Genomic DNA, 10508 nt, shown 5'->3' with positions numbered 1-10508 from the left:
TGAATATCACTAAGAAGTATAACTTCTTCCGCGCGTAGGGACTCCACACCTTTTTTTTGTTAATATATGTGTTTGAATACACGAAGGTAAGCTAGTACATAGGCATCGAAAAATTTGGTATTTGTATTTGTGTATGTATGCATATGTGTATATATATTATACTGAACAGTTTTCGGGTTTTCCGGTAAATTAGACCCAAAAATTGGCACCATTTGGTACCCGCAATAAATTGTTAAATAGAATGTGTCATAGGTTTTATATTCCTATATATACATACACTGCCGATCAACTGAATAGGTTCACATAAATTCGCTTGCATTTTCATGAATTTTTCATCACATATTGATCGTACGCATGTTTTTTTAAAAACGTTTTAACTTTATATTTGTGTCAATCAATGTGCGCTAGTAAAGAACCGCTTGCTAAGTACCGTTACTTTACATATTCTGTTTTGCTATTTATTTCGCTAATTTCTGTGCAATATTTTGGTTCAACTGAATAGGTTCAGCTGAAAGATTTTTTGTTTGCGATTAAACTTGGAGGTGTGGCGACACATTTTTGATACAAATTTTTTATTTCATACATTTTCTTTAAATTAACCCGGTACTGCCCAGAACTTTTTTTCTTTCAGATTTTGCTGAAATTAAGTATACTTATGTATTTTGATCTCCTGAGCACGAAATTGATATGGTAACCGTGGGTCGCCTATGGTACAGGTTTTTTGCTCTTCCTTCTTGAAATAAAATCTTCGAAAAGCTTGTTTTATGCATTTTTATTAAAATTTTAAGTAAGAAAAAATAAATTTTATGACAATACAGTTATGGTTTGATATGGTAGTCTGCAAAACACTTGACGCAAAGTCCAACGTTACATTTCCACATGCTGTTCGCCAGTTAACGCTACAATTTTCACGCGCACAGTCTACGATTTGATGGCACTACAAAGTGCCCAGTTTTATCGTACCGGAGAGTGTGTTCTACGCGACTTAGTTGCTGGGCATATCTGTGAGAAGTCATGGGACCAAGTGATTTGGCTTTGATACTATAATGTCTGCAATAGTATACGGCCAGTTGTCGTCGAAATTCAAGTTGCGTCATTTTTGGTTACTCTTTTCGATGAAGCTGCCAAGCATTTTGAAAAGAAGCATCTATCAGCCAGGTAAATATGCTAGACCACCTCTTTTTTCCCCTGTATGCGATGCGGTACTGGGCCAAGTTTTGATCGAAACGATCTACTCCACACATATATTTGTTATATTCAGTGATCGCACAAGGACGGGGTACGTTTATTCGGGATTTACTCTGCTTTGAATAACGTTGTGCCATTGACTTAGGATTTTCACCAAAAGTGGTAGACAATAAGCAGACAACATTATTATCTTTCCATTTCACCAAACGAATACCAGTACTTTTCATAACAATTGATTCCGAGTAACCTCTATCCATTAATTTAAAATTTTTCTTGCGCATCAGAGGACAGCTTGCAGGAATGCGGTTTTCAGGGATTGTTCCCGTGGCATTATATCCACATCTTTTCAGAAAAGCTAACAAAGGATAACTAGTGAAAAGGTTGTCGAAATAAAACGAAAACGGCAACACTTTCAATGCATCAGGAAAATCGTCAACCATACTGACCAAAGGAGCAGCACATTTTCCAAACTTCGCTTCATAATTTTCGTTTGCACGAAGATTCTTTCCTTGGTAAATTTCAAAGTTCACCATATAGCCCGATGGAGTGCAAAGGGACCAAACTTTATTCCCAAAACGTAATGGTTTGCCCTTGATAAACTGCTTACATCCGTGTCTGCCACAGTAGGAAATCATACTTTCGTCAAAGGATAGATTTTGTTCGGCATGAAAATGATCAATCCTTTTTGCTTTTAAATGATCAGTCAATGGTCGCAATTTCCACATTTTATCGGAATTGGCGTCGCCGTTTTTTGAAGAAGCATTAGAGTTGTCTTCGAAGTGAAGATTTTGCAAAATTTCCTGAAATCTATTTCGACGCATTGTGTTACTCACTAAGCTGTTGCGAATATCTTCATCTTGACTCCATAAATTTCTGAAATTGGCATGGTAATTGTATCCCGTAATGACCAATATGCCAATAAATGCTCGAAGTTCGCCGACTGTTATGCTTGGGTTAGGTCTATTCTGTCCGATCGCATACATTGCACTTTGTTCGCAAATGTGTCCCAATAATTCATCATCGAAAAACTTTTCAAATTGCTGATGCGGTAGTAAATAACGACAATTCTCGTAATTTGCATCTGGGAAAATGGGAATAAGAGATGACGCATCATCTTTTATCCATTGAAATGTTGTTTGTTTATTACTTTGTGGCAGTGAAACATTTGAAGATTTTGGTGTCACTCTACGTAACCGCTTTCTGTCTGGTGATGTACAATTGGATGCTGAAGGTTGACCATTAAAATCCATACTTTTATATTCTTTTTCCACAATAACGACGGGCAAATCTTCGATATTTGGAGCTAAAGAATCCAAGATAATTACTATTATGTTTAGATTTTTGTATATCGAGCTTTCAATCTAAACGGACGTGTTTTCATGCGCTCCGTAGAAACTTTCGAAAAAAACAAAAATAAAACAAAATAAACAAATATTAAAAAAAAGTGCATTAAGTGCAAGCGTTAGCTAATAACGCCGAAAGTGAAAATCAAAACATAAAAATTCATAAACTGTTTACAAACAATAAACATAATAAAATAACAAATAATAAGTGGAAAATAAAACAAAAAATACAAAAGTATGAGCGCAGCGCAGCACCACCAACAAGGCCGTAGGCATTCTCTGAATAAATAATTTCCCCCGTTTTTTACACATTTACCACTGTTTCTTCGCTACTATTGGTCGCAGCGTGATGCTATATAGCCTATAGCCTTCCTCGATAAATGGACTATCCCACACAAAAAGAAGCGTTAGGGATTAGCGCGTTCAAACAAACAAACAAACAAACTCTTCGGCTTTATAATATTAGTATAGATATAATAATTGTCAAAAAAGTCTTGCGGTATTTTCGCTAGTTGGCGCTGAAAGCGCGTTGTTCTAGTTTTATTCGTCGCATCGGGATATGCTGTACCTTTTTGGCAAGCCCATTTCACGCGCTAACACGTGTTTGATTGATTGTCGTTTCTTTTAAGTCGTTCGTGAGTTATAGCGTCGCAAACATGGAGCAAAATAAAGAGAAAATACGGCATATTTTACAGCACTACTATGATAAAGGCAAAAATGCATCTCAAGCCGCCAATAAAATTTGTGCAGTTTATGGACCCGATACAGTTTTCATTTCCACCGCACAACGATGGTTTCAACGTTTTCGTTCTGGTGTAGAGGTGGTCGAAGATGCGCCACGCTCCGGAAGGCCTGCCGTCGAAAATTGCGATAAAATCGCTGAATTGGTCGAAAGAGACCGGCATAGTAGCAGCCGTAGCATCGGTCAAGAGCTGGGCATGAGTCATCAAAAATTCATTTCAATTTCAAAAAAAAAAAAAAAAATTCAATAAAAATACCGCAAGACTTTTTTGACAACCCATTATTAAAAGACTTGATACGCTCACTTGGTATTTTGGTATGATATGTTTTGCAGAGTATATGTGTTGCCTGCCTTCTGCGTTTTGTTCTCCGTTCTGTGTTCTAGCTGGCTACCTCCCTGTGCTGTTGTTTGTTTGTATATTTGTTTGTTTGTTAAATTAATTTTTGTTATTTTTTGACACGCACTTTTTATATGTTAATGTTATTTTTTATTTAATTAGGAATTTTATCCAAATTTAGTGCAAATAGGAATTTGGTTTTGATATATGTATGTTATGTATGTATGTATATGTATTTATTTCACTGCATTATTATTGTTATTTTTTTCGTCACCACGTATTTGCATGTATGTACATATGTATGTATAATATATATACATATATGTGGGTAAGATCAATTATGTAGACAAGATTAATTATATTTAACAAATTAATAATGTGGTTTATTAAACAAAACTATTGATGTCAAGAATACAATGAAAAAACGATTTTTATTAAAATTAATTCAGCTCTATCTTGCCGCACGTCGTACACTTCTTACTCGTCTTACTGATTTTCTTCTTCTTCTTCTGGCTTTTCTGTGCTGCCATATCGTTTCATTCCCACACATCGGCCATCCTGCGTTATATTCGTCTCGAATAACTAAGTAGAATCGTCGTCATCAAATTTATTTAGCCATTCTTTCATAAATTCTGCGCACATTGTTGTTGTTTTTAGACCTTCGCCGTTACCCAGTTTTTGGACATCGTAAGTGTTGTTCGGTTTTACGTTAGTAATTCGATAGAGACCTAAAAACTTTTGTTTGAGTTTTAAACCGCTACCTAATTGTGTGCCTTTTATAGCAACAATATCATTTAGTTTGTAAATATGAGCTTTTCTACGCCGCAGATTGTATGATTTTTTGTTTTCTTCTTGAATCTTAAGGATTTGTTTTTTCCCGTCTTTGCGCATTTCGTCTCTATTTTGATTGAACTGTTGTACTCGGTCGACATAACGGTACCACTTTGTTGCATCTTCAATACTTAGTTTCGATAAAACTGCAATTATTGAGCTGTTCAATCTTTCAATTTGGCCGTTGGCACGTGGTAGTCTGTAGTTATCTTAACGTGTTTTATGTTTTCTGATCGAGAGTATTCTTTAAATTCGTCGGATGTGAATGCCGAATCTCTATCAGAGATAATTTTAACTGGATTACCAAAATTGATGCTTTGCGTCATTAGCTTACGGATGACCTCTTTTGCTGATGTTGATTCGGTAGGATATAGCCAAGAAAATTTTGTAAATGCGTCGATTACAGCAAATATATACTTATACATTTTGCTTGTGGATTCTAACGGTCCTAACTGATCGACGTGGTACGTATGTAATGGAGTATCTATTTTATGTAATGGATGTGACTCGCCCTCTTGTTTTCCTCTTTTGCGGTTTCCAACGATGCATTGAACGCAATTGGAAATACACTTTTGAATTTTTCATTCAGTTTGGAAAAATAGAATTCTCTGGATATAATATCTTTAGTTTTTGCTAAAGCGAAATGCCTTTTTTCGTGAGCTCGTCGTATAATTTCTCTTTGCATGCATTTGTGTATGACTAATAACTCGCAGTCGTTTACTAATTTATATAAAATGTCACCCTTCATAAAGTAATCTTCATAACTTTCCTTCTCTTGTAAAATTTCTTTAATTAGTCGCAGTTCGTCATCTTGTGTTTGCGCATTTTTGATCTTTAAAGTAACGTCATCTATGGTAATTGTTAAAATCGGAAATCTACTCAATTAATCAACGTGCTTCATACTTGAACCAGAACGGTGTTCAATAGCGTAGTCATACTTTTGCAACAACATTATCCACCTAGCTACTCTCGTACATAAATCTTTTTTGTCTATTGTTTTGGCAAACGCATTACAGTCGGTTAGAATGGTAAAATGTAAACCCAATAAATAAACTTTAAACTTTTTCAGAGCCTCTATTACAGCAAGTACTTCGAGTTCGTAGCTGCAAAATTTTCGCTCAGCTTCCATCGTCTTTTTACTCATATAATACACGGAGTGCCATTGACTCTCATCTGGAAATTTTTTTAATAAAACAGCGCCGTAACCATTTATGGATGCGTCTGTGTGTACCTGTGTTTCATACGTCTGATTGTATATACTTAATACTGGTTTTTGACTTAAAAAGGTTTTTAAAGTATTAAATGATTTAATTTGTTCATCCCCCATGTTAAATACAATATTTTGCTTCTTCGAATCATTCAGCGGCTTTGCAATTAATGCAAAGTTTCGTATAAACTTTCTAAAGTACCCGGCTAAGCCAAGGAAACTATCTAACTTTTTCAACGTTTTTGGTAATGGATACTTCATAACTGCTTCTATTTTCACACTTGATGGAGCGACGTGGTTATTTTCTATAACGTGGCCCAAAAATTTCACTTGTCTTTGTAAAAATTGGCATTTCTTTTTGTTAATTTGAAGCCCATAATCTTGGCAAAAGTTTAAAACCTTTTCTAATCGGATTAGCGCTTCTTTTTCGTCAGTTGCCGGAATTGTAACGTCGTCGAGGTAAGAGAGAGCAATTCCCTCTTTTGTAAAATCTCGAAATATAGCATTTTCATACCTCTGAAAAACGCCGGGAGAGTTGCACAATCCAAATGGAACCTTAAGAAATTGAAATTGACCGTTATGTGTTAAAAATGATGTACACTTGCGGCTTGCATCAGACACGTCAACGTGGAAGAACCCGTTTGTTAAATCAATCGTGCTAAATACCTTGGAGCCTTGTAGTCGATCGAGTTGGTCTTCAATTAAGGGCAGTGGGAATCTGTCCTTAATTGTTACTTTGTTTATGCGTCGGTAGTCTATACACAACCTGGGTGTGCCACCGAGTTTTTTCGCCAATACTATTGGACTGCAGAATTCAGACTCTGAAGTTTCAACAATTCCATCTTCAAGCAATTGTTCAACTTGCCTATCAATTATCTGCCTTTCACTAAAAGGAAGTCTTCTAGGTGCAGAAAAAGTTGGCGTATCGTCTTTTAACACTATTGTCATTTTCACATTTGTTGTTTTAGTTTTATTAGGCGTATATAGTTCAATTAAATCAAAAACTTTTTGCTTTGCAGCAGCACTAGCAAGTGAGTCCACGTTTACATCTTCTTTACATTTATCAATTTTCATCAGCCCATGTTCACGCTTCATATTACACGTATTTAATTTTTGTACAAAAATACCACTTGAATTAATTCGCACTTCAGCTTGGGAGTATAATTCTTCACCTATAATAATGTTAACGTCTATGCTGTTTGATGGTACGACGTGAAAATTTAAATTGAAAATGTTATTGTCTATTTCTACACTTTTTTCAAAATGTCCAATCGGTTTCACTTTGTTCTCATTTGATTTTTGTCCAAATCCCACTAAATAAAAGTTTGATTCTACCAACTTCGGTTTCTTCGATACTTCGTACACTTTATATGTAACAACATTAAATTTACTGCCTGTATCAAACAAAGCTAACCATTTCTTATCTGCCATTAGTACTTCTTTCATCATTATATCTTTACTTGTTTTAACAATTTGTAAATTACGTTTGTCACTTTGTATGCTTTTGTTTGGACAATTTTTTGACATACATATGACCAAAGTTATTACATCCAAAACACTTTACACCTTTCTCTCTGTCTTTACAATCAATACTTGTATGGCCTTTTACACCACAATTTTAACAACGAATGTCCACTTTCGCTTCAACATTATTCACTGTTTTTCTGAATCTATTTACGCTTCGTTCTTCTGAATTTATTATTTTTACTTTTTTAAAATCACTATTTACTTTCTTGTTCTTAACCATTTCTTTTTCTTCATCTTTGGATTTTGATCGCACCATTTCGTAGATTTTAAGTTTTTGTGTAATCTCCGTCATATCGCGAGCGCCATACAAAATGCTTTTGTTTAAACTTAAGTCCCTTATGCCATCGATCACATACTGGATAAAGGCAGCATTCTCAACGTTTCCCCTTGATGCGATTTCTTTCATTTTAAAAAAATAATCTTGCACGTTTTCGTCTTTTTTTATTTTTCGTTCATTTAATTGTTTGTGTATGGTAGCACTGTTCGTTGCTGTTTGAAATTCTTTCAACAATGCACATTTCAACTTTTCCCAAGAAACAATTCCCCTTTCGCTGTTCAAAAATAAGTTTGCAGTACCTTTAATGGACTTTTTAGCAAATACATACTTTTGGAAATCATCCCAACCCATAACAGCTGATGTCTCCTCGAATTCGTTTATCCAAACTTCAACTGGTAAAATATCTGTTCCATCGTATTGTCGTTCTGTTTCTTCTACATCGCGAAAATTCATTGCAAATCTAGACAATTGTGATGGTTGCGCTCTTCTGCTTCTCGGTGCTATTGTGTTCTCTTTTCCGGTGCTATAATCGTCGTTTAAAAATGATACGAAGCAGTCGTCGTTTTCTCTTTCATGAGTGTTGGTTGTTTTTCCAATTGCATTATATTGATGATTAGTGCACTTGTCCGCCAATTCGCCGCAATTTCTGCTTCTATCGTCGTTTATGTTGCCTGCTGCTACTTCACCGCTGTATTCACCTTCGCAATCGTCGTCATTTTCTTCGTCGTCATTTTCATCGTCGCCATTATCAGCTGCTTCGTCGTTGTTGCAACCAAGCAAATTCCCTTTTTGTAGATTTCGAAAGATGTGCAACTGTACATTTTCCTGTTTGCAGCACAGTTGTAGCAAGTTGCAAATGGAAATCAATTCTGATTTCTGACTTATAGATATGATTATGCGGACTTTTGCGCACACTCGTCGTCATGCTCGTCGTAATTAAAACCTTCAAACTCGCGCAGCCACTGTGTATTTCGCCTATCACCTTCGTCTTCGAAAATAAATCTATGCAATGCACTAATGGTCTCCTTTCGCATTCGTCGTATGTTTTCACGTACTTTATCAAAGCTTTGTAGATTCGCCATCTTGAAATATCCAATCACGCAATTACACACATACATATATTACTTTTAGGTTGAGCCCCCAAATTTGTGGGCAAGATCAATTATGTAGACAAGATTAATTATATTTAACAAATTAATAATGTGGTTTATTAAACAAAAATATTGATTTCAAGAATACAATGGAAAAAGGATTTATATTAAAATTAATTCAGCTCTATCTTGCCACACGTCGTACACTTCTTACTCGTCTTGCTGATCTTCTTCTTCTTCTTTTGGCTTTTCTGTGCTGCCATATCGTTTCATTCCCACATATATATTTATATTTTTTTTTATACATATCTAAAGGTGGCTTTCTGTAAGGCTCGAAGAACCATGAATAAGTTTGTACTCAATATATTGGAAAGCACTGTGTTAATTAGAACAAAAGTATCTGTTTTATGCTGAATACACTTGAGTTTTTTTTAATAAATTTCATTTGAATAAGCAATTTTATATTTCATAAATTTATTTAATATGAGGCCGCGACACTCAAATTCCGGGGGTGATTTGTCGGTGCTGGCGATCAAGTTGACGTGGATCGTGGTTGACTTGTGTGATTAAGGGAGAGTAGCGTGAGGTGACGCAGCGACGCAGCGTATAAGCGAAAGTACTTGTATAAAAAAGAACGAATGTAGATAGTGAATGTTGGTAGCGAATGTAAGCACGGATGCGTGTAACGATGTACTTATAACGTAAGAATCTGCCATCCCGTTGTCCATCCTTTTTGTTGAGTGGGTTGTACAGGCATGGTGAGTTGAGTTGGTGTTGAGTTATGGTATCATCGGCCAGTTTTTCCCAGGTAGAGTGGGAGGAGGCTTAACTCATTTAAACACTATGTTAGTGTTTTCTTCTGACTCTTTCCTTTGTAACATCTTGAAATTAGTTTTTTATCCATTTCAATTGGGATACATCAAGTTTTTCAATAATTAAGTGAGTACTTTTCAGTTTATCGATTTCTAATTCTTCACCATTTTCTAAAAGCTTGTTCAAATCTTGCGCCCGATATATGTTTTGTTATTATCTCTTTATGTTTTGTGTTTAGACTTCGCGCACATTAGTTTTAGTTTGTTATATTAATTTTTGTTATTTTTTGACACGCACTTTTTATATGTTAATGTTATTTTTTATTTAATTATGAATTTTATCCAAATTTTGTGCAAATAGGAATTTGGTTTTGATATACATATGTATGTATGTTATGTATGTATATGTATTTATTTCACTGCACTATTAAAGTGTAAACACAATCACTGCGACAGACTGCAGCAGCACGACAGTGAACTGAAAACGTCGTTGTTCATCTTACTACATGTACATTTTGAGAAGCAACAACTACACAATGACCGGCATGTACACAAAACAACGCAGTTGTCCATTTTGTATGTACACAATTTCGTTGTGGCCATACTAATTCCTTTCACTTCAATGAAATTTTAATATTTTGTTCAAAATGAAATTTTTTATGCAAAAAATAAGTAAATAGGTCAATATTTTTGCTTTAAATTATCAATTGTTATTATAAATGATATAATAGAGCTATAATAAAGCTATTTTATGCTTTTATTTGTAAAATAACGTCAAGTTTGTTAGAGCTGTGAATAATTTTACATTTTACATATTAGTGGCATCACCACTCTACCTCCTCTTTCTGTCTTCCATTCTACTGTCAACTCTACTGTCGTCCTACTGTCGTTGGCAAAAATAGGACGATATTGAAGTTAGCGAGAACGACAACTGTCGGCCTGCAGTCGTGTAGTCGTGCAGCTGTCAAAATAACACTGCCCTTAAGAACGTGTGTATTTTAATATTTGACAGATGTAGTTTGCAGTCTGTCGCCCTCTATGTGTTCACCACATTATTATTATTTTTTTTTGTCACCACGTATATGCAAGTTAAGAAATTTGATGTTAATTTCTTTTAAAAAAAATTTTATTTATTACTTGTTCGTTTCATTAC

At 35.0% G+C, this 10508-nt stretch overlaps 1 pseudogene; it reads left to right on the top strand.

Annotated features, from left to right (window-relative positions):
• Window positions 1–95, top strand: part of LOC120780369 — a 3003-nt pseudogene extending 2908 nt beyond the window's left edge.
• The last annotated feature ends 10413 nt before the right edge of the window (window positions 96–10508 follow it).

The sequence above is a fragment of the Bactrocera tryoni genome, unplaced genomic scaffold (genome assembly GCF_016617805.1).
Source record: "Bactrocera tryoni isolate S06 unplaced genomic scaffold, CSIRO_BtryS06_freeze2 scaffold_25, whole genome shotgun sequence".
NCBI lineage: Eukaryota > Metazoa > Arthropoda > Insecta > Diptera > Tephritidae > Bactrocera > Bactrocera tryoni.
The sequence above is the reverse complement of the archived record's forward strand: the minus strand, read 5'-3'. Positions and strand labels throughout refer to the sequence as shown.